The sequence below is a fragment of the Bubalus bubalis genome, chromosome 6 (genome assembly GCF_019923935.1).
Source record: "Bubalus bubalis isolate 160015118507 breed Murrah chromosome 6, NDDB_SH_1, whole genome shotgun sequence".
Taxonomy (NCBI): Eukaryota; Metazoa; Chordata; class Mammalia; order Artiodactyla; family Bovidae; genus Bubalus; species Bubalus bubalis.
Window position 1 is genome coordinate 12,905,149 of NC_059162.1, and position 25,809 is coordinate 12,930,957.

The 25,809-nt window shown below is 40.9% G+C and overlaps 1 long non-coding RNA gene across 4 annotated transcripts in view; it reads right to left on the bottom strand.

The window, feature by feature from the left end:
* Window positions 1-5,605: 5,605 nt before the first annotated feature.
* Window positions 5,606-25,809, bottom strand: part of LOC102403526 — a 56,518-nt gene continuing 36,314 nt past the window's right edge. The window contains exons 3-6 of one of the 4 annotated variants that reach the window (XR_003109907.2): window positions 11,608-11,898; window positions 9,559-9,669; window positions 9,081-9,226; window positions 5,606-6,598 (exon numbers count right to left, since the gene is read on the bottom strand). This is a non-coding gene — a long non-coding RNA (CD48 antigen). Of the gene's footprint in view, window positions 8,611-9,080; window positions 9,227-9,554; window positions 9,670-11,607; window positions 11,899-25,809 lie in introns of all 4 variants that reach the window. The other 3 variants (XR_003109908.2, XR_003109910.2, XR_003109909.2) reach the window with 3 other exon arrangements.

Below are 25,809 nucleotides of genomic sequence, written 5' to 3' on the forward strand. Positions count from 1 at the left end.
CCAGGAGTCAGATTTCTCCCATCCTTCAGTTCAGTCACTCAGTCGTATCGACTCTTTGCAACCCCATGAATCTCAGCACGCCAGGCCTCCCCGTCCATCACCAACTCCCAGAGTCCCCTCAGACTCACATCCATCGAGTCAGTGATGCCATCCAGCCATCTCATCCTCTGTCGTCCCCTTCTCCTCCTGCCCCCAATCCGTCCCAGCATCAGAGTCTTTTCCAATGAGTCAACTCTTCACATCAGGTGGCCAAAGTATTGGAGTTTCAGCTTTAGCATCATTCCTTCCAAAGAACACCCAGGGCTGATCTCCTTTAAAATGGACTGGTTGGATCTCCTTGCAGTCCAAGGGACTCTCAAGAGTCTTCTCCAACACCACAGTTCAAAAGCATCAATTCTTCAACACTCAGCCTTCTTCACAGTCCAACTCTCACATCCACTCCCATCCTTAATCCTTTAGAATTCAGCTCAGGGCTGGGTCCCACCTCATGGTCACAGGCACAGGGTCCCATCTCAATTACTTAAGCAGAGGACATCCCATCACCCACCTTTGGGGGCCCCTCACCCACCAGAGAGGTTTTCATCTTATGTTTGAAATACAGCCAGGCAGCTCTGTGCACAGTCAGGTGCCACCTTAGGGTTGGGGGGCAGGGATGTCAGAATGAGAAGGATTTCCTGAGGCCCAATACCCACACAAGCTGCTGAGTTCTCTCCAGACTGTGCATTCAGGATTTTGAAGTTTTGTTTTTGTTTTAGAAGAGCTTTCCTTTGTTAATGTCTGAGAAAGAAATGCTTGGCTTCATGGTCATTGGATGGTCACTCCTGGGCTGGGGGAGGGTTCAAGTATTGACTGTTTCATGCCCAGACCTCCCAGTAGGTTGGTTCTCTGTTTCAGCCCCATTCTCACCCCACTCTCCTTTCTACCTGGCCCTCTGAGCTTGAGCCCTTGTGGTTTCTCTGGACAGATGACTCCATCCTTTGCTGTGTCCCTGCGTGCGTGTTCTAGGTCAGTAGTTCTCAAACTTGGCTGCACACTGGGCTTATCTGAGTCATTAACAAAATCCTGCCCCCTGGGCACAACCCCAGAGATTCTGATGTAATTGGCCCCAGGTCTGATTCTGCCTTACTAGGCAACAATTCTCCTTGTCTCTGAAATTCCAGGCATCTCTGGTCTGCTGAATGGTTGCCTCCCTGTTTCTCTTTGATGTGACTGATACACTTAAGCAGAATACTTTTACTATAGTTTTATAGTTCCAGGGAAGAAGAGAACACACATGCATTTATCTGGTTCACGAACATCTTTTTTTTTTTTTAATTTTAGTTTATTTTTTAACTTTACAATATTGTATTGGTTTTGCCGTATACCAAAATGAATCTGCCACAGGTATACATGTGTTCCCCATCCTGAACCCTCCTCCCTCCTCCCTCCCCATACCATCCCTCTGGGTTGTCCCAGTGCACCAGCCCCAAGCATCCAGTATCATGCATCGAACCTGGACTGGCGACTCGTTTCATATATGATATTATACATATTTCAATGCCATTCTCCCAAATCATCCCATGCTCTCCCTCTCCCACAGAGTCCAAATAAGAAGTCCAAAACCTAATTTCAGTCTACATGTCCAACGCCCATATTCAACCACAACTTTACACTCTGTAATTTGGCAAATACAAACTCCAAAACTGTTTCCTTTCACCCATCTTCACACAGCTCTTTCCCTACATCTGTGGCATCACTTTTGCTGCTCCCTTGGTAACTCCTAAGCCCAGAGAAGAGCTATGGCTCAGCCTCTGCATCTCCCGACCTTCCTTCTGCTCTGAAATGGCTCCAACAGTTTCAAGCTCCTCACTGTCACACAGCCATAGTCAGAGGCAAACACCAGTGGGCAACTTGGGGTAGGAATTTCTCCTCTCCCGCCTTCCTCTAGTCAGGATGGAAGCCATTTTCAGAAGCTCCCAGAAAACTTTTCTTACCTATCATTGGCCAGAATAGGGTCACCTACCCACCATGAGGCTTCCCTGGTAGCTCAGGTGGTAAAGAATTCGCCTGCAATGTAGGAGACCTGGGTTTGATCCCTGGGTCGGAAAGATCCCCTGGAGAAGGGAAAAGTTACCCACTCCAGTAGCCTTGAACTGTATAGTCCATGGGGTTGCAAAGAGTCAGACATGACTGAGAGACTTTCACTTTCACCTGCCACAAGACCATGGGGATTTCCCCACCTACACCCCATATACCAGATATCTCATCTTGTAGTAGGATCAGTCAGGGCTCTGTTAGTAAGAAAAGGGAAGGCTCTGGGGGAGAAAGTGGAAGTATTTTATTTCTCCATTCCTTCTGTGTCTTCCTTGAGGAACGAGTTATCTACATGTTTGATTCCCATGGTCAGTCCATTTTGCTCTAATTGCTCCCCTCTTGTTTTCTACATTATTTTCTCATTCTGTCTTTCACATCACTGATGGGATTTTCTGTCATGTTGATGCTATTCTTTGTATTTTTAAATTCTTCAAAAGAATTTTCTCCTCAATTATTTTCTTAGCTGCCTCACCCCAACTCCCTTCATATTCTATGAGTTCATCTTTTACCTGTGGTTTCATCAATCTGTTTTGCAACCTGTTGTTTCTTTCCTTTATTTTGGAGGATCAAATATTTGTGTAGGTCTCTTGTTAGGTTTTTGTTTTGTTTTGTTTTCTGCTTTTTCATCTTTGATTGGAGTCTTTCTGTTTGTTCTGCTGTTTGACTCGGCAAACCTGTGCGTTTGCATTCCTTTGACCCTGCCTTCTGTCAGGACCCTGAAGTCTGAGGACATGAGTTAGAGACCTACATGTAATGGCTTGTGTTCTTTGTGTGGTCTCACAGCTGCCTGGTGAGGGTGGGAGGAGAGCATGGGCTCTGGGCAATGGGAGTTGGAGAACCTGCCTGCTCCACTTGCTTCAGTTCTATGAAAACCACAGAGAAACAGTCTCCTCTGAGTGGGGTCTTCCTGTTTCCCTAGGAGTGCCTGTGTGGTTCTGCTCCCTTTCCCCTCCTCCCCATCAGCCTGGGCCGGCTGTGATGTGGCCTCCTTGTGGGTCACAGGCTTTCCGTCCCCTCACCCCACTGCCCCGTGTCTGCTGCCTTTACCATCTGGGTCTCTTGCTCCTGGAATGGCATTTCTCAAACTGGTGCATTTTATAGTCTCAGGCTGCTGCAAGTGCCCTGTTAGAATGTTTATATTTCTTGCTTTCATTTCAACAATAATCTGAGAGTTTAATAATCTGATAATTAGTATGTATATATTTGGATCTTGCAGGTGCCCACCTTGTAATAAAGGCATTTTCAGGGCTGCATTTGCTTTTGTGTTAAAGAATCTTCATGGGGGGGACCAGATAATGGCACAGACCACCTGGTGGATGGTTCACATGGAGAAGACAGGTGGGAGGTCCTGAGGTGGGGCAGAGTGACAGTAATATCCTTACTATTAATGCTGGCCCCACTCCAAGTGCTGTGCATCTGGTAACTCAGTGACTGCCGACAGCTGTGAGGGAAGGCCTGACAACGCCCCTCTCACAGCTCAGGACGTGAGGGCACTGGGAGGTCAAAGCCTTGCTCAAGCATATGTATGCAGCTGGTAAGTGGTATGAGGATATGATGCAGGCACCTGGGCCCCAAAGCTTAATTTCTTATCCATTAAGCTGTAAGGCTCATGTACATTTGCCCAAAGGTTAATTCAGCTAAAACCAGTTTGCTGAAAGATAGTTTATAGAAAAATCCATTTTCTAAGTGGGCAAATCACAGGATGAACAAGTTGATGAATTTGATACATTTATAAAATATTTGTTTCTATTAATTGTTAATAAAAATTTGTTATTTGAATCAGATGGATTACCAGACCCCATGAGAACTTTGGGGAGAAAAGACCCCAGGGATCTGGCTTCAGAGTCACCTCCCTGGCCTCAGCCTGCCAGTCCCTCTGCCTGTCAGTCTCATCTCTCTGCCCTCCAGTCTCTCCTCTCAGGCTGTCTTGCGAACTGACTTCTCTCTGTGTCTCCAGCAGGGAGCTGGGTAGAGAGACATGGAACATTGCTTTAAGTGCTCCTAGGAAGAAATAATGAAAACCTGCCAGCTAAAATAACAGAAATCTTCAAAAGCTGTTAAACCATTTTTTGTCCAATATGAATTGCTTTAAGTTTTACACATAGCTAAAAAAATAAGTTTCTGGTAAATGAATATATTTGATCACTTTGATGACTTGTTGATGACTTGATCATTCACTAAATTGGCATTTGACAAATTGGCTCCCTTCTTCCCCTCAGCACCTCTCCAATAGGCACATCAAATTCAAAAGTTCCTGCTAGATAGCTGTCAGGGACATGTCTGACTTGTGAGAAGAGTTATGGGGTTCATCTTTGTGGTACAAATTCATAAAAGTTCATTAGCAGTAATGTTGTAAATACCCATTATGGGTGCAAATACCCAATAAAGAACATTCTTATCCTGTGATTCCAGTGGCAAGTAAATAGATATGTGTTGAATGAAGACTTCAATAATGCCATGCTAATATATTTTTTTTTCAGGTGAAGAAACCAATTTTGCAGGTCTATCATTTGTTACTAGGCAGAGTTTTGGTTAAGATGAGGTTCTGGTAAACAAAGACTTTAATCAAGTGTTGGTATAATAAATGTATGTGAATTAGCATTTTTTGTATTAAAGTTTAAAAAATATTAAATATAGAACCTGATGTGAGCCTGCAGTTTTTTTTCCCTCTTAATACCAAACCAATGGTTTAATTTCAGCAAAACCAAAACACCCATCATGTTACCTTAAAGTTGTATGTTTCAGTCTGAATATGTTTGAATAATCATTGCCCCACTGTTTTGCTGCTTGGTTCTAATTTATTTTATATACATTGTTTTGGTTTATAATATAAAAAATATAAGCACAAGACATTGATATAGAGTTTCATATTTATACATCTTCATATAACATAATAAAAATTAAATTAACACTGAATAATGAGAACCATTTTCTTAAAAAAAATCTTTTTTTAACCATAAAGCAAATTTTAAATTATTACACAAAATGAGGATAAAGGGATCTCTAATAAGCATGACACAAATACCAAACTGACCAAGTAAAGCACTAAAGAAAGTACAAGAGAAGTTCTTTTATAAATAAAGATGCAAAAATCCTAAAGATATTGTCAAACACTATCACATTAAAAAATAATATACATTAACTGAGATTTATCTAATATTGAAATAGTTCAATCCTAAGACATATATTAATTTATTATTAAGTATTAAAAAAGAAAACTATATGCTATCTTCACAGGTGATAAGTGGGAAACAATAAAATTTAATACTTTATTCTTGGTAAAATTCTAATATGTGAGATAAAATAAGACTAAATACATACTTCCTTAACATGATACAGCAGATATGCCTTACCCAAAACACAACATCATGCTTAATGGAGAAATAATAGAAGCATTTATATCAGAGTTAAGAACAATATAATGATATTCTTTATCATCATGATTATTTAACATGGTTTTGGAAATATTAGCCAATTCAATTAGATAAGAAAAGGGAATGAAGCATAAACATTGGAAAGAAGGAAGCAAAAGTTATAATCACTTGTTAACATTTTTATTTCTCCCTAAATTCAAAGGGATCAAATGAAAAACTGTTACAAACAGTAGAGACATTGAGTAACATGGCTTAATATATGGTTCATATGTGTTATCTTAATAAAATTAGAATACACAGGGGAACAAGACCCTATTTTTAATAACAACAAAATGATGAAGAATTAGTATTTCAATAAGATATGCCTTTTGACTTTTGTGCAAGCATGTATAATTTAATGAAACTATAAGAGTATGTGAATTGAACTTTGAGAACCTAGATAGTACATTTCCTGTGTCTATAATTAATTCTAGTATATAACAGAGCTAAAAAACAAAACAAAACAGTTTACTTTTCTTTCCACCACTCCCCTCTACAATACAGCTGACCTTGAATCTTGTATCTACAGGCCTCTTTTTTATAATAGTCAAGGGGCATTCTTTTCACTATTCATAGTGGTGAGCTGACTGTGAAACCCTGAAGGTCTTCCCCACAAGGCCCATCCTTCTCAGGGGCCCCAGGTTCCTCCCTATTCAGATAAATCATCTCTTTCCCCCTACTATCCCTGTGCAGGTCTTGCCTGACAATGAGTAAACCCTAATAGGGTTAATAGGTTCACAGGTCCAAAGTGTGGCTGAAGGCTGAAGGCTTTGCTTCTCATATTTGGTTATTTAACTGGCAGTGCCACCACCTACCATCTATGATGTGAGAAAAATTTTGTGGGAATTTGGGGAAGCAGCTCAGTGAGATTGGTCAGGAAGACCTAGGCTCTAGTCCCAGATCCACCTTAAGGAGGGATCTTTGGGGGCCCAAGGGTAAAGGGGTAAAGGGATGGGGCAGACCTTGCCAAGGTCCCCCTCATGCTCTGGTTTTATCATGGTCTAAGCATCACCCTGGGGTTCTGGACTTGTCCGGATCTTCTCGTAGACAGTATGGATGGCCAAAGTACACTCAGGGTTATCTGTGTGGCAGTTGCCCTTCTCCAAGTCTTTCTACAATTCAAGCAGAGTTTAGGAGTGGTCTTGATCAATTTCTAAGCATCAAGTAGAAGGATCAGTCAAGCTACATCTCTTTATGAGCTTCTTGTCTTCAACCAGGTAGTTCTGGCTCTCAAGCCTGATAACTCCCCCAAATACAGCTTCAGCACAGACTCTCTCTTGAACATTGTAGGATCTTTGCACTTGCTCTGTCTTCTACCCAAGATACTACCTCTCTCCCCAGTCCAAGACCTCCATTTTGCTCACCCCCTCATTTCTTTCAGGGTCTCTCTTCTTGGTGAGTTTTCCCCTGACAGCCTTAGTTAAAATCAGACACTACCTACCCCACCTCTCTTTTCTGCTTTATTTTCTCCTAACACTTATCATCACCCAGAACTTGATGGTTTGCTTATTGATTTGTCACTCTCCATCCCCTCAACCTAGAATATTCTATGAGACCAAGGACTTTTCTTACTTTGTAGACTTTCATAGCTCAGATTAAAAAGAATTCAGGGAACACAGTAGGTGCTCAACAGATATTTGATGAACTTTAATTTGTAAATCACTTTGCTCTCAAAGTTGCTGTGGAAAGCTTAAAAGTGTCAAGTAAATGTAAGCTATTATTACTGTAATCCTCATTTTATAAAAGAATAGACTGAGGCAGAGGGAGGGAAGTGATTTTCTAGAGTTGATCAAGAAGTCTGTGTCACAAACTCATTTTATGAAACAAAAACAGACTCACAAACATAGAAAATAAATGTATGGTTACTAAGGGGGAAGAGGGGGTGAGGAGAGATAAATTAGGAGTTTGGGATTAGTAGACATAAAATACTATATATAGATGGGATAAACAACAAGGTTCTACTGTACAGTATAGGGAACTATGTTCAATACCCTGTAACAAACCATAATGGAAGAGAATATGGAAAAGTATATGTCTATCTATCTAAAACTGAATAACTTTGCTGTACACCAGAAACTAACCCAACATTGTAAGTCAACTATACTTCATTAAAAAAGAAAAAGAAATCTGTGTCAGAGCCTCATATCCATTTCTCCAGACTCTTCTTTATGTCACCCTCATCTTTTTTGCACTTAGCTTCCTGTCTCCTTGAAGGGAGTTTATTTTCTCCACCAGACTGGGAGCTCCCCAAGGGCAGAAACTGAGGTGTCAGGGGCTTCGGCATGGGGCTGCATGTCTGGGTCAGATGTTGCCTCATCTGTTTCTCTATGCCAAAGTCACTCATTGTTCCCCTCCTGTGCTTCTCTGCAGGGGTATTAGGGTTTGGGTCACAAAGAACAATTTCCTAAGTTCCCCGAGGCCCAGGTTAGGTAAGGATGTAACCCAGAGGGACTGACATGGGAAGTCACAATGTGGAGGGCATTGAGGCAGTTGGGGACAGTGTGTGGAAGACTAGGCTGGGAACGAAGACATCCCTATTCTGCCTCGTTTGCATAGTTCTCTGATAAGTCCAAGTATTCCTTCTATGTCTCACTTTCCCCTACTATAACCTGCTGGGACTGGACTAGATCCTGATGCTTTGTGACTCAATCATCTAGCATTGTCCCCTCTTTGGGGAAGTCAAAGGATGAGAGAGGAGAGGACCTGGCCATTGGGTACTCCTGGGCAACCCTGCTTCTCTTCTGCTCACCCTTTTAGTCTAGTGGTTCTCAATGTGGGACCAGGATCACTTGGGATCAGTATCACTTGGGAATTTGTTAGAAATACAAGGTCTCAGGGCTGCCTTAGACCTACTGAATCAAAAACTCCTGGAGTGGGCCCAGAAAACTTAATTTTTACCAAGCCCTTCAGGTGTTCCTGATGCAAGTTCTATTTGAGAATCATTGCTCTGGAAAGTCCCTTAGATGTCCTCTTTTCCTCCTGTAATTGCTGTCTTCAGTTCTTCCCCGCTGGTGAAATCATTCCATCTGTGACTGTAGTACCAATTTCCAACCAAGGGTCAGTAGCCAACATGAGATGCCCTCCTAGGAACACCTCACCGATGGGAGGGCATCAAAACATGTACCTAAAGATGTGGTATTATTGGTAGGATCCCAGGTAGGTAGGATAGGGAAAGACTTGAGGAAGATGAGGAAATGAGCTTTTCCTGGCGCTCCTCAGCTCCTTAGGTCTGCTTTCAACCCTGGACCTGCTAGTGTGCCCTCCTTTTACTCCCTTGGGTCTTATATAGGTGATGGGGTCTATGAGACACATGGTCATTTGAACTTTTCTTCTCTGCCAACCCTCCTCCTTGGGTATTGGAAAGGATGTGATGAGGCTGTGGACATATGAGTGGAGTATGCTCCCCATTAGTGGTTTCCTAACTTGGCACCTCAGCTCCCAGCATGCTGTGGGTAGCCAAGCACAGCAACCATATTGTCCAAAGCAAGGATTGGACCCAGAATGTGATAGGGAATAGAATACTCTGGATTTCCCCAGACTTACTGCCTCTGAGCCCATAGCAGACCTGGTATGATTTGATTCCCTTGGACCCACCTTAAGATGTCTCTGGAAGCTGATCTCTTCGTAGGGAGAGTCTAGGCTGTTGGTCACACCAGTCTGAAGGTTAGTAGATTCCTCTGTAGGAAGGGCCTGGGGAGTAGCTTTCAAGCCTGAAGCCTCTGGCAGGAGAGTGGACCCACCTATGTACAGCAGATGCTCAATGAGAATGAATGGAATTGAAGGTGAATCCTTGTAAGCCCTTGAGTGAGAGCAGTCAATGCTCTCTGGGTCATGGATCAGGTCCCAGACTCCTGTCTTGTCCCTGCCCTCCTGTTCTTCCTTTCTGGACATGCACGTAGCTTCCACCCCCAGCATTGCTTTACCCCAGGCTTCTATCAAGATGATTCATGGACGAGGTCAACGAGCCTCTACCTGCCCACTGCCCTGCCCTCCTCCCTGGGGTCTTGATCCATGCCCTTCCTCCAGATCCCCCTCACCCCAGCCCTCCCCTCAGGATCTACCCAGCACCTGCCTCTCCTGGTCTGCATCTTCTTTCTCATCCAGATCCACACTCCGGCCCCTAGGCTCACCATCAGGACCATGAGAAGGATGCCAAGCCAAAGCCATTTTCTCTGAAGAGAACCTGGAGTCAAAAGCTGGTGTCAGATCTGCTCAGTCAGGCCTGTTGGGTAGGCAATGGGGAGCAGGTGGGCCCCCCCACCCCTGGCTCAGAGCCTGTATCTTGAGTGTACATCCTTGGTGTAGCTCTGACAAGTTTCTTCCTTTCCAGTCTCTCTACACGCTAACCACTATTACTATAATGTTTCATCACCAGACTTTCTGTCCAATCTCTGAACAGGACCCTCAGAGGCTTCCATTAGTTGTGTGTGACATTGTTCATCCCCTTCACCTGCCTCTTTTCTCAGACTCCCACAAGAAAAATACATTCTAGGAGGAGGAAGGGATAAAGGACACTGGGATAGACCTTAGACTTGTTCTTTTCTCTGTTTGGGATGTCTTTTCTATAACCCCACAAGAAAACTCCTATTCATCCTTCAAGGCCCATCTCAAGTGTTCCTGTATCAGTGATGCCTTTCCCAACTCAGGCAACAGTTGCTCAACTTTTTATTCCTTCCTTCCTCCCTCTTTCCATTTCTCCCTCCCTCTTTCTTTTCCTTCTTTCCTCCCTCCTTCCCTCCCTTCCTCTCTTCCTTCCTTTCTTTCATACCAAAACCATATACTTTGTATTTTTTCCAACTTTATTGTTTAACATCTGGTTTTTAAAAATTAATTTATTTTTTAATTAAAGAATGCTTGCTTTACAGAATTTTGCTGTTTTCTGTTTTTATATTTAGAAATTTACTCTTCCCCTTCTTTGAACTATCTTCTGATAATTACTGATATGTTCTGTGTCACACATATAACTGATATCTGATATTTGATATTACTGATATCTGATACTGTGCTGATATCTCTTTGCAGATTACTTCTTTTCATTCTCACAAGAGCCTTGTGAAGTAGATACAATTATTATCCATATTATGGAAAAGCTATAAAAATTAAGTAACCTGTTCAAGTCTCACAGCCAGAGTGTGGTGAAGCCCCCACTGCACTGTAAGTTCCTTGAGGACAGGGATTTATCTTATTTTTCACCGAGCCTTTCCCCCCATCATCAGCACCCAGTAGGCACTCAGTTGTGAGGTTTGAAATCTGAGTGAATGAGGAAACGAGATGAAAGAGACCATTCAGACAAGAGCCCCATGTAAGCAAGTAGGGGTCAGGAGGGCATTGGTGGGATAGGGCAACTGAAATAGTAATTACACCTCCTTTTTAACATCAGTTGTTCCTGCTTTATATTCCTAGGGAAAGTAGGGGACTTCTTTCCCTAGGCATTTTACAATGCCACAGTCTGAGGCTCTTTTGTAAGGGTTCACACCCCATAACCCACCCCACTTAATCCTTTTATGTAACCAAGGTGTTGCTCTAGGCTGATGGGGAAAGTATAGTAATGGGTTGTAGTGACCACAGGTTCTCACACTGCTTACAGGAGGGTTGAACTGTGGTTTATGTACTCAGAGGTGGTAACCATCCTTTGAAAGGACAAGTCTGGAATGCAGCAAAGATTGGGCATCTATCAGCCTGAATGTGCTATGAGAGTCACGCCCACCCAGGGTAAGGGCCAGAGTCTGGGTGACAGGAGTATTCCATGGTTGGGGGCAGGGTGCCCTGAGTTCCTTAGTCTTTACTCCTCAGATCTTTCTCCTCCTCTGCTCGGATCTGATGTCTAATTCAGCCTCCCAGGCTCATTGATATTGAAAGGGAGTGCACACATGCCAGTCTCACATTTATGTTCAGGGTGAAGCATTAGTCTCTGTAATTGGTCCAGTTTCTGGATTTGTAGGTTTCAAGACTGTAATGAGGCTGTGGTCATTCACTGAGGTGGGGATGTTTTGGTTGCATTCACATACACTGCCTTAAAATGTTCCTCAGTACTCCCCATTTTATTTGAGACTTACCAGCCTTGCCCTCCCCTAGTCTCTGCTGGCTCATTTTCATCACCTTTCTAGCTGATCACACTCACCCCTCCAGGGACAGATGTCTTCCAGGTGTAAGGTTGCATTCTTCTCTTCTGCAGGGTTGCTAATCAAGCAGGTGAGGTGACTGTTGATGTGGCTGATAGGCAGGCTCAGGCTTAGGTTCCTGGAGTTGGGGAGTATCCCTCTCTGCTCCAGGTGCCTGGGGAGGCCCTGGCTTAGCCAGGTCACTGTCAGGTTCCCTGCGTTTCCTGGGATCTCACATTCTAGACTGATGTTGCACCAGCCTGATGTGTTAGATGATGAAAGAATCTGGATCTGGGGGTGTGGGATGGGATCTGGGGTGAGAGGGGACAAGAGAGAAGCTGAGCTTCAGGACTGGAGGCCAATCTGAATGCATCACCTTTCTCAGCATGTGATACATCTGCATGAGATCTCTAACTGTAGGCCTGGGGAAGGAACCTACTCTACCTGGCCTAGGAAGTTCTGATTCCCAGTCCACTGACAGCTTAACCTTCCATGCTCAGTTATGTCTAGACAGCTAAATTATCATGGATGCCTGGAGTGCTGCAGTACATGGAGTCACAAAGAGTTGGATATGACTTAGTGACTGAACAACAGCAACAATCTAATAATTATATAATTATAAGTAGATACATGATATGTCAATATATGGTAACCATATATATTATTGTATATACAATAAATGAAACATGAGAAACACTTAAAATACACTGTAAAGACATGTTTACAGTCTTGTTTTGTTTAGAGAATTAAAAAATATTGATTATCTTCAAATGTTAAAGTAAAAATGTAAGTTTAGTAGCCAGTGAAATAAAAGTACAATTTTGTATAATTTCCAAACTGCTAGAGAAGTTTGGATAAAAGAAAACTGTATTAATAAAACAAAAGGCAAGAAAAAACTGATAAGAAACATTAAATAAGATGTCTGGAGTAGGTCCATACATGTAAAAAATTAAAATACATCTGAATGCATTATAGCCCCCTATTAAAAAACCAAGACCCAAATTAGGTAAAACCAGCTGTGTGTTATTTATATTAATGATACAGAAAGATCAAAAAGACAGATGAAAAATAATAAATGAGGAAAATGTCAACCAAATGATTGTCAGTGTGGCAACAGTCACTATAGACTGCTTTCATCTGAGATGAAAAACATTAAGCAGGCCAGAGATATTTTAGATTACTATGTACCTAGCAACATGATTTGGAAATGCATAAATCAAATCCACTAATACTACAATAGATGGTTTTACTATGGCAGATATAAATGGATGAGAGGACAGGATGTAACATAGGTAAACACAGATGTTAATGGCCAGGTGGCCAATCTGGTAGGTAACTCACTCTATGCTCAGTCCCTCTTTCCTCACTGTCCTTGACTTTGTCTATTGAAGAATCTAGAAAGCAAAATTCTCCATTTCAGTCTTTCTTATACTTGCACTTGTTCTGAGCAGTGAAGTAGGGGCAATTTGCTGCATGAGAGGAAAAATCTTCACTCCTGAAAAGAGAAAGCTTCAACACAAGAAAGATTATTCCCCCTGTTTTTCTTTTTTTGCTATTATTTTTTTTTTTTTCTAGAATGATACCTAGATAAACAGCCATCCTGTTTCAAAGCAACAAGCACGAGAACAAAACCCATGTGCCAATGATGGCAGAACAGAAAAATAGAGTGAGCTTCCACCTCAGGGGTCAATGATGAACAGACACATGGATGCCAGAGAAAGTTACCTCTTGACTTCTGGTTATATGAGAAAAGTAAACCCCCATTTTCTCAAGCCTTTAAAAATCAAGCTTAATGCTAATTGAAGTCAAATATATAACTAACTTACATGCATAGATAACAATAAAAAGATTTGATCAGCTAAATCAAAGCCATTTAAAAAAGAGATCAATCAAAAGAATAAATACTGCTAACCAAACACTTAAAGTTATAAGTAAATGTCACATAGAATGAGAATTGGGCATAACTACAGATAAGAGAAGGGCTTCCCTGGTGGCTCAAATGGTAAAGAATCTGCCTGCAATGCAGAAAATGCAGGTTTGATCCCTGGATCAGGAAGATCCCCTGGAGATGGGAATGGCTACCCACTGCAGTATTCTTGCCTGGAGAATTCCATTGACAGAGGAGATTGGTGGGCTACAGTCCATGAGTCGCAAAGAATCAGACACAACTGACAGACTAACACTATTACCACTAGAGATAAGAGAAGATGAAAAATTATAAGGAAACACTGTGTACAACTAAATATCAATAGATTTTAAAATATAAGCGAAATAATGCTTTTCTAAGAAAGTGTTAATGATCAAAATCTTATTAAGAAGCAGCAGCAAACCTGAATACACCCATTGTCTTAGAAACACGGCCAAAGATCTGTCCTTATAAAGGTCATGAAGAGTATTTGGTTTCAGGGGTGAGTGTGACCAAATGACCAAAGAAAGAAAACTCTTGCATTATATACTTTGTCTCAGAGCTTGAAATGGCAAAATAAACCTCCGGGTCATTCTGAAAGTACAGTTTAACGCTCACATCAGACAAGAATACCAAAACCAAAACAAGACAAAACACACAAATTCACGGATTAATGTCAGTTTCAAACAGATAATTTAAAATTCCTAAATTAAATATTAGCAAATATGATCACACAATACACTATGATCAAGTTGGATTTATTATAGGAATGCAAAGACAGTATAATTAGGAAATTTACTAACACAGTTTATGCCATTAGCAGATGAAAAGAGAACACAACACCTAACATTTACTGGGCAGGTATGTATTTCTAGACTTAGTTCCAAAGGCTTCACGTGAGCTCATCTAGCCTCATAATAACCCTATAAAGTTACATGGATTAGCTGTCAGTGGAGTCATCTAGGGCAGGGGTAAGCAAAGGGTAAAAGACTGGACAGTAAATATTTTAGGTTTCATAGGCTATATGGTCTCTTGCAAAAAAGCAAAATGGCTGTCTGGGGAGGCCTTACAAATAGCTGTGAAAAGAAGAGAAGCAAAAAGCAAAGGAGAAAAGCAAAGATATAAATATCTGAATGCAGAGTTCCAAAGAATAGCAAGAAGAGATAAGAAAGCCTTCCTCAGCGATCAATGCAAAGAAATAGAGGAAAACAACAAAATGGGAAAGACTAGAGAGCTCTTCAAGAAAATCAGAGATACCAAAGGTACATTTCATGCAAAGATGGGCTCGATAAAGGACAGAAATGATATGGACCTAACAGAAGCAGAAGATATTAAGAAGAGGTGGTAAGAATACACAGAAGAACTGTACAAAAAAGATCCTCAGACCCAGATAATCACGATGGTGTGATCACTCACCTAGAGCCAGACATCCTGGAATGTGAAGTCAAGTGGGCCTTAGAAAACATCACTACGAACAAAGCTAGTGGAGGTGATGGAATTTCAGTTGAGCTATTTCAAATCCTGAAAGATGATGTTGTGAAAGTGCTGCACTCAATATACCAGCAAATGTGGAAAACTTGGCAGTGGCCACAGGACTGGAAAAGGTCAGTTTTCATTCCAATCCCAAAGAAAGGCAATGCCAAAGAATGCTCACACTACCGCACAATTGCACTCATCTCACACACTAGTAAAGTAATGCTCAAAATTCTCCAAGCCAGGCTTCAGCAATATGTGAACCGTGAACTTCCACATGTTCAAGCTGGTTTTAGAAAAGGCAGAGGAACCAAGGATCAAATTGCCAACATCTGCTGGATCATGGAAAAGGCAAGAGAGTTCCAGAAAAACATCTATTTCTGCTTTATTGACTATGCCAAAGCCTTTGACTGTGTGGATCACAAGAAACTGTGGATAATTCTGAAAGAGATGGGAATACCAGACCACCTGATCTGCCTCTTGAGAAATCTGTATGCAGGTCAGGAAGCAACAGTTAGTACTAATCATGGAACAACAGACTGGTTCCAAATATGAAAAGGAGTACGTCAAGGCTGTATATTATGACCCTGTTTATTTAACTTATATGCAGAGTACATCATGAGAAATGCTGGACTGGAAGAAACACAAACTGGAATCAAGATTGCTGGGAGAAATATCAATAACCTCAGATATGCAGATGACACCACCCTTATGGCAGAAAGTGAAGAGGAACTAAAAAGCCTCTTGATGAAAGTGAAAGTGGAGAGTGAAAAAGTTGGCTTAAAGCTCAACATTCAGAAAATGAAGATCATGGCATCCGGTCCCATCACTTTATGGGAAATAGATGGGGAAACAGTGTCAGACTTTATTTTTCTGGGCTCCAACCTCACTGCAGATGGTGACTGCAGCCATGAAATTAAAAGACGCTTACTCCTTGGAAGGAAAGTTATGACCAATCTAGATAGCATATTCAAAAGTAGAGACATTACTTTGCCAACAAAGTTTCGTCTAGTCAAGGCTATGGTTTTTGCTGTGGTCATGTATGGATGTGAGAGTTGGACTGTGAAGAAGGCTGAGCGCCGAAGAATTGATGCTTTTGAACTGTGGTGTTGGAGAAGACTCTTGAGAGTCCCTTGGACTACAAGGAGATCCAACCAGTCCATTCTGAAGGAGATCAGCTCTGGGATTTCTTTGGAAGGAATGATACTAAAGCTGAAACTCCAATACTTTGGCCACCTCATGAGAAGAGTTGACTTATTGGAAAAGACTCTGATGCTGGGAGGGATTGGGGGCAAGAGGAGAAGGGGACGACAGAGGATGGGATGGCTGGATGGCATCACTGACTCGATGGACATGAGTCTGAGTAAACTCTGGGAGTTGGTGATGGACAGGGAGGTCTGGCGTGCTGCGATTCATGAGGTCGCAAAGAGTCGGACACGACTGAGCGACTGATCTGATCTGATCTGATGGTCTCTTGAAACAACTAGTCAACTTTGCCATTATAGGGAGAAAGCAACCAAATACAACATCTAAACAAATGGGTGTGTGGCTGTGTTCCAATAAAACTTTATTTATAAAGTCAGGTATTGGGCTTTGTTGATAGACAGGGAGGCCTGGCGTGCTGCGATTCATGCGGTCGCAAAGAGTCAGACACAACTGAGCGTCTGATCTGATCTGATCTGATTGGGCTAGATTTACCAATGGCTATAGTTTGCCAACCGTTGATCTGGGGTAATTGTTTAAAATACAAATTTATGGGCTCTTCCCAAGACTCACTGAACATGCATCTGGGAAAAATGATATTTTTACATCACTTTAAAAGATCTGATTTAATGAGCAGATAACAATTTAAATGTAAAATCAAATGGAATGTCTATTACAAAGTGTCATGAAGCATAGATAGGTGTTAAGGCAGAGTATGTTCTTAGGCATTTAAAGTGTTCACTTGGCATGTGGTTTTTATGAACTTTTGTTAAGCTCTTTTTAATAGGCAAAGGAATATTAATCAAGATTGAATAACACAAAAATCTTAGAAAAATTAGGTGCATTTCTATCATTTTCCTTAAAAATTTGCCTTAATCTATTTGTTTAAAGGAATACTTCTTTAATGCCTCCTGGGGCCTCTATAAAACATCAGACAGATGCAAGAAGAGTAGGGCATGGCCCCTGCTCCCACGTGGACAGCACACCACACACAAATAACTTTAGTCCAAGGCAGAGAGAAATATGAGTCATAAAAGAATTAGGAAAAAGAACTTGCAGACTTCAAAATGGGCATACTCATTTAACAGGGGTGAGAAAAGCCTTTATAGGATACAACAATTCTGAAAGCCCATGAGGTAAGAGAGAGCGAGAAAGAAAGGCTGTACTTGAAGAACAATGTGTTTGGCTAGAAACAAGGCTAGAACACTGGCATTAACTGATGGTTGATCTCTCATGCTGTGATGAGTGCTTAGTTCTACAGCAATGGTAAGTAAGCAAGTATTATTGTAAAATTCAATAAGGGAGCTGGTAAATTATCAGGTAAGTTGGAAGTAAGACAAAATGAAACCAGCTAGTAGCACTTCTACTTTTTCAAGCAACTCTTCTTTTGCTCCACCATTGTGGTTTTCATATGACTTGTTAGTCAAAGCATTCTGACCCTGGTTACACATGCCAGCACAAGCTCCAGGCCTTGACAATCAGAATATGTTATTTCCCTGGTCAGTGACCCATCTAGGGGTAATCTTGAGAACCTAGCCCAACTAGTAAGAGCCTCTCCCTAGAATTTCCCATGTGAAGTGAGCCAGGAAACTCCCTTTGCTCTCTGGTTGAGTGGGATGCATAGCTGCACAAAGCCACACTCCCAACCACTTGGAGAGGCCCAGGAGAAGAAAGCTGATAGGAAAGGAGGAGAGAGAGAGAGAGACACTGAAAAAGAAGATGAAAGAGTACGTGGTTCCTGAATACAGAAGCGAGCTCCTGTCAGTTTTTCAGTTCCTGTGAGCATGAGGGCCAGAGGAACTCCTTTACTGATCTTGCTCCTAGAGATCTAAGCATTTTTATCACAAAAACACTCTTATCGACTAATTTAAGTAGGCTTCCATTTCTTGATGCTAAAAGAGATAGGATGAAACTCTATTGGTATGATGTCACTGAGAAAGCTATGCCAGGAATTTATCAGTCAAGGAGGAGAGAAAGACAAATTCAGGAATCAGAAGCTGGAGGCCAGGGAGCAGCTAATATGCTCTCCATCTCCTATCAACAGAAAAACCCAGCTTGGATAATCAACCCAGTCAACCTAGCCTCTTCTCATAAGATTTCCAATCCCCCACTCCTCCCCGGCTCCCACTAGGTGAGGTGTGCAGGGAATGTTTTTGAGATGAAAACATGAGATGAAAACCCGGGAAAGCCACCAGTGTATGTCAAGAAGGAAAGGACCAGGTGGCAAGGAGAAGGGTGGAAAATTCAGAGCATGGCACATGGAGGAAAGTGTTGGAAAGCAAGGCTGAAGAGGCAGCCAGGGACCAGATCCTGTGCAGAGTTGCACTTCTTTTTCTGAGTGCCATTTATTCTGTGCAGAATGGGAATGGGGACTGTTTGGTGTTAAACAGGTAAACAACAGGAAGAGCACTACATTTCAAAGAAGATCAAAATATCAGCTGCATGGAGGTTGATTTGGAAAGCAGAAGAGAAGCCAGTCAGGAGGCTGATGTGATAATCCAAGCAGAGGTGGTGGAGGATGGAGGCAAAGACGACCGATGGGAGATTGCTCTGGCAGGTTAGATACTCCTTATCTGGACCTTCTTCTCACTCTTTCCTGTATTTCTCCATTGTACTGTCTGCCCAGGAGGTACAGTACCTCCTGTACTGTACTTGGACTCCTTACTAGCCTGGGAGCTCCAGGGAGCAGGTGTTGGGTCTTCTCTGGTATCTCCAACTTGCATCTAGGACAAAGCTTTGTTCTGAAATCTCTCTAACTGGACTTCAGATCAACTAGTTTAAAAGCATTTTACGTGATCAAAACTCCTACTTGGTGTTTTTTTCCACCAAGTTCTGTTGTTTCAGTTTTGCCAACATATTTTTGTCACTTAAGAAATTTTAAATCAACTTTCCCCAAAGCATGGAGTAATATTTTGTTTTCAGGAACAGTTTTTTTTTTTTTTTTTCTTTTTGGCAGCTTGCGGGATCTTTTTCACCAAGCAGGGATTTAACCTGTGTTCTTAGCACCTTTGACAATGAAAGCACAGAGTCCCAACCACTGGGAATTCTCAGGAACAGAGAGAAGAAATCCAGCTCGACCTACAAGAACACCCACACAAGCTTCTATAGCCAGGAAACCTTGACAAGCCATCCATCCAATCCCACCCACAGAGAGGAACCTCCACAATAAAGAGGAATCACAAACTGCCAGAATACGGAAAGGCCACCACAAACATAGCAATATAAACAACATGAAAAGGCAGAGAAATACTCAGCAGGTAAAGGAACAGGATAAATGCCCACCAAACCAAACAAAAGAGGAAGAGATAGGGAATCTACCTGATAAAGAATTCCGAATAATGATAGTGAAAATGATCCAAAATCTTGAAAACAAAATGGAGTTACAGAAAAATAGCTTGGAGAAAAGGATTGAGAAGATGCAAGAAATGTTTAACAAGCACCTAGAAGAAATAAAAAAGAGAGTCAATATATAATGAATAATGCAATAAATGAGATCAAAAACACTCTGGAGGGAACCAACAGTAGAATAACGGAGGCAGAGGATAGGATAAATCAGATAGAAGATAGAATGGTATAAATAAATGAAGCAGAGAGGAAAAAATAAAAATGAATTAAAAGAAATGAGGACAACTTCAGAGACCTCTGGGACAATATTAAATGCCCCAACATTCTAATTATAGGAGTCTCAGAAGAAGAAGACAAAAAGAAAGACCATGAGAAAATACTTGAGGAGATAATAGTTGAAAACTTCCCTAAAATGGGGAAGAAAATAGCCACCTAAGTCCAAGAAACCCAGAGAGTCCCAAACAGGATAAACCCAAGGAGAAACACTCCAAGACATATATTAATCAAATCAACAAAGATCAAACACAAAGAACAAATATTAAAAGCAGCAAGGGAAAAACAACAAATAACACACAGGGGATTCCAATAAGGATAACAGCTGATCTTTCAATAGAAACTCTTCAGACCAGAAGGGAGTGGCAGGACATACTTAAAGTGATGAAAGAAAATAACCTGCAGCCCAGATTACTGTACCCAGCAAGGATCTCATTCAAATATGCAGGAGAAATCAAAAGCTTTACAGACAAGCAAAAGCTGAGAGAATTGAGCACCACCAAACCAGCTCTCCAACAAATGCTACAGGATCTTCTCTAGACAGGAAACACAAAAAGGGTGTATAAATTCGAACCCAAAACAATAAAGTAAATGGCAATGGGATCATACTTATCAATAATTACCTTAAATGTAAATGGGTTGAATGCCCCAACCAAAAGACAAAGACTGGCTGAATGGATACAAAAACAAGACCCCTATATATTCTGTCTACAAGAGACCTACCTTGAAACAAGGGTCACATACAGACTGAAAGTGAAGGGCTGGAGAAAGGTACTCCATGCAAATAGAGACCAAAAGAAAGCAGGAGTAGCAATACTCTTATCAGATAAAATAGACTTTAAAATAAAGGGTATGAAAAGAGAAAAGAAGGACACTACATAATGATCAAAGGATCAATCCAAGAAGAAGATATAACAATTATAAATATATATGTACCCAACATAGGAGCACCGCAATATGTAAGACAAATGCTAACAAATATGAAAGGGGAAATTAACAATAACACAATAACCCTACTCACACCTATGGATAGATCAACTAAACAGAAAATTAACAAGGAAACACAAACTTTAAATGATACAATGGACCAGTTAGACCTAATTGATATCTATAGGACATTTCACCCCAAAACAATGAATTTCACCTTTTTCTCAAGTGCACATGGAACCTTCTTCAGGATAGATTACATCATGGGCCATAAATCTAGCCTTGGTAAATTCAAAAAAATTGAAATCATTCCAAGCATCTTTTCTGACCACAATGCAGTAAGGTTAGATGTCAATTACAGGAGAAAAACTATTAAAAATTCCAACATATGGAGGCTGAACAACATGCTGCTGAATAACCAACAAATCACAGAAGAAATCAAAATGTAAATAGAAATGAATGAAAATGAAAGCACAACAACCCAAAACCTATGGGACACTGTAAAAGCAGTGCTAAAGGGCAGGTTCATAGCAATACAGGCATACCTCAAGAAACGAGAAAAAGGTCAAATAAATAACCTAACTTTACACCTAAAGCAACCAGAAAAGAAAGAAATGAAGAACCCCAGGGTTAGTAGAAGGAAAGAAATCTTAAAAATTAGGGGAGAAATAAATGCAAAAGAAACAAAAGAGACCATAGCAAAAATCAACAAAGCCAAAAGCTGGTTCTTTGAGAAGATAAATAGAATTGACAAACCATTAGCCAGACTTATCAAAAAACAAAGGGAGAAAAATCAAATCAACAAAATTAGAAATGGAAATGGGGCAAAACCAATACAATATTATAAAGTAATTAGCCTCTAATTAAAATAAATAAATTAAAAAGAAAGAAAGAAATGGAAATGGAGAGATCATAACAGACAACACAGAAATACAAAGGATCATAAGAGACCACTATCAGCAACTATAGGCCAATAAAATGGACAACTTGGAAGAAATGGACAAATTCTTAGAAAAGTACAACTTTCCAAAACTGAACCAGGAAGAAATAGAAAATCTTAACAGACCCATCACAAGCACAGAAATTGAAACTATAATCAGAAATCTTCCAGCCAACAAAAGCCCAGGTCCAGATGGCTTCACAGCTGAATTCTACAAAAAACTTATAGAAGAGCTAACACCTATCCTACTCAAACTCTTCCAGAAAATTGCAGAGGAAGGTAAACTTACAAACTCATTCTATGAGGCCACCATCACCCTAATACCAAAACCTGACAAAGATGCCACAAAAAAAGAAAACTGCAGGTCAATATCACTGACGAACATAGATGCAAAAATCCTTAACAAAATTCTAGTAATCAGAATCCAACAACATATTAAAAAAGATCATACATCATGACCAAATGGGCTTTACCCCAGGGATGCAAGGATTCTTCAATATCCATAAATCAATCAACGTAATGCACCACATTAACAACTTGAAAGATGAAAACTGTATGATTATTTCAATAGATGCAGAGAAAGCCTTTGACAAAATTCAACATCCACTTATGATGAAAACCCTCCAGAAAGCAGGAATAGAAGGAACATACCTCAACATAATAAAAGCTATATAAGACAAACCCACAGCAAACATTATCCTCAATGGTGAAAAATTGAAAGCATTTCCCCTGAAGTCAGGAAGAAGACAAGGGTGCCCACTCTCACCACTACTATTCAACATGTGGTGGAAGTTTTGGCCACAGCAATCAGAGCAGAAAAAGAAATAAAAGGAATCCAAATTGGAAAAGAAGAAGTAAAACTCTCACTGTTTGCAGATGACATGATCCTCTACATAGAACACCCTAAAGACTCCACCAGAAAAATTGATGCTTTTGAACTGTGGTGTTGGCAAGACTCTTGAGAGTCCTTTGGACTGCAAGGAGATCCAACCAGTCCATTCTGAAGGAGATCAGCCCTGGGTGTTCTTTGGAAGGAATGATGCTAAAGCTGAAACTCCAGTACTTTGGCCACCTCGTGTGAAGACTTGACTCATTGGAAAAGACTTTGATGCCGGGAGGGATTGGGGGCAGGAGGAGAAGGGGACGACAGAGGATGAGATGGCTGGATGGCATCACTGACTCGATGGACGTGAGTCTGAGTGAACTCCGGGAGTTGGTGATGGAAAAGGAGGCCTGGTATGCTGCAATTCATGGGGTCGCAAAGAGTCGGACACAACTGAGTGACTGATCTGATCTGATCTGATCTGAATCAATGAATATAGTAAAGTTGAAAGATATAAAATCAACACACAGAAATCCCTTGCATTCTATACACTAATAATGAGAAAACAGAAAGAGAAATTAAGGAAACAATTCCATTCACCATTGCAACGGAAAGAATAAAATACTTAGGAATATATCTACCTAAAGAAACAAAATACCTATATATAGAAAACTATAAAACACTGATGAAAGAAATCAAAGAGGACACTAATAGATGGAGAAATACACCATGTTCATGGATTGGAAGAATCAATATAGTGAAAATGAGTATACTACCCAAAGCAATCTATAGATTCAATGCAATCCCTATCAAGCTACCAATGGTATTTTTCACAGAACTAGAACAAATAATTTCACAATTTGTATGGAAATACAAAAAACCTCAAATAGCCAAAGCAATCTTGAGAAAGAAGAATGGAACTGGAGGAATCAACTTGCCTGACTTCAGGCTCTACTACAAAGCCACAGTCATCAAGACAGTATGGTACTGGCACAAAGACAGAAATATAGATCAATGGAACAAAATAGAAAGCCCAGAGATAAATACACACACCTATGGACACCTTATCTTTGACAAAGGAGGCAAGAATATACAATGGAGAAAAGACAATCTCTCTAACAAGTGGTGCTGAGAAAACTGGTCAACCACTTGTAAAAGAATGAAACTAGAACATTTTCTAACACCATACACAAAAATAAACTCAAAATGGATTAAAGATCTAAACATAAGACCAGAAACTATAAAACTCCTAGAGGAAAAGATAGGGAAAACACTCTCTAGCATAAATCACAGCAGGATCCTCTATGACCCACCTCCCAGAATATTGGAAATAAAAGCAAAAATAAACAAATCGGACCTAATTAAACTTAAAACCTTTTGCACAACAAAAGAAACTATAAGCAAGGTGAAAAGACAGCCTTCAGAATGGGAGACAATAATAGCAAATGAAAGTGAAAGTGAAGTCGCTCAGTTGTGTCTGACTCTTCGCGACCTCATGGACACCAGGCTCCTCCGTCCATGGGATTTTCTAGGCAAGAGTACTGGAGTGGGTTGCCTTTTCCTTCTCCAGGGAACTTCCCAACCCAGTGATAGAACCCAGGTCTCCTGAAATGAAGCAACTGACAAAGAATTAATCTCAAAAATATACAAGCAACTCCTGCAGCTCAATTCCAGGAAAATAAATGACCCAATCAAAAAATGGGCTAAAGAACTAAACAGACATTTCTCCAAAGAAGACATACAGATGGCTAACAAACACATGAAAAGATGCTCAACATCTCTCATTATCAGAGAAATGCAAATCAAAACCACAATGAGGTACCATTTCACACCAGTCAGAATGGCAAGAATAAATGCTGGAGAGGACATGGAGAAAAGGGAATCCTCTTACACTGTTGGTGGGAATGCAAACTAGGACAGCCACTATGGAGAACAGTGGGGAGATTTCTTAAAAAACATAAATAGAACTGCCATATAACCCAGCAATCCGACTACTGGGTATACACAACCAGAATTGAAAGAGACACGTGTACTCCAATGTTCATCACAGCCCTGTTTATAATAGCCAGGACATGGAAGCAACCTAGATGTCCATCAGCAGATGAATGGATAGGAAAGCTGTGGTACATATACACAATGGAATATTACTCAGCCATTAAAAAGAGTACATTTGAATCAGTTCTACTGAGGTGGATGAAACTGGAGCCTATTATACAGAGTGAAGTAGACCAGAAAGAAAACCACCAACACAGTATACTAACGCATATATATGGAATTTAGAAAGATGGTAATGATAACCCTGTATGCGAGACAGTGAAACAGACACAGATGTATAGAACAGTGTTTGGACTCTGTGGGAAAGGGTGAGGGTGGGATGATTGGGAGAATGGCATTGAAACATGTGTATTATCATATGTGAAACGAATCGCCAGTCCAGGTTCGACGCATGATACAGAGTGCTCGGGGCTGGTGCACTGGGATGACCCAGAGGGATGGGATGGGGAGGGAGGTGGGAGGGGGGTTCAGAATGGGGAATACATGTACACCCATGGCAGATTCATGTCAATGTATGGCAAAGCCACTACAATTTGTAAAGTAATTAGCCTCCAATTAAAAAAAATTTTTTTAATCAGTTTTTGAAGCAACCAATAAAGACATTTCTGATACAACTGTATATTTCTAATAATCAATTTTTGCAGTATTTTACAATTAAAAGTTTTTTTTTTTTTTTTTTGTATACTCTAGAGTGGGCCTCTATGGTACCCACTGTAGCATTCTTGCCTAGAGAACTCCATGGAGAGAGGGGCCTCGTGGGCTAGAGCCCATGGGGTCCCAAAGAGTCACAACTGAGTGATTAACACTTTTACTTTCACACTTTCACACTCCTGGGGAGCCTCTCAAGTGATCACTCTGTTAAAACTTTCATTGGTTGTTTCTCATGAGATATGTAGCATTAGACCCCATCCTGTATCCTGTACCTTCCCTCCACCAGCTGTGTGTAGGTCCCTAGAGTGGGGGGTGGGGGGCGGGCGGAGTTCGGATAAGGGTCAAGCCAGGGAGGGGAGGTCAGGTGGTCAGGACTTACCTTGGTTCTGCTAGAGGTGGATTAACTGGAAGGTGATAAAGCTTAAGCGATTTTTTGTTCTTGTTCTAAATAAATACTTTTAAACAAACAAAAAGAAATTGTAGCTAGTTTTTCCTAAGATGTAATTTTTAAAATTTAGTTTTACCTTTAGGGCATCAGAAGAGATGTAAAAATTTCTTAAAAAAGAAATGACTTAAAAGAAAAATACCCTGAGTTTAGGCTAACTTACTTTAAATAAAGTGGTTGT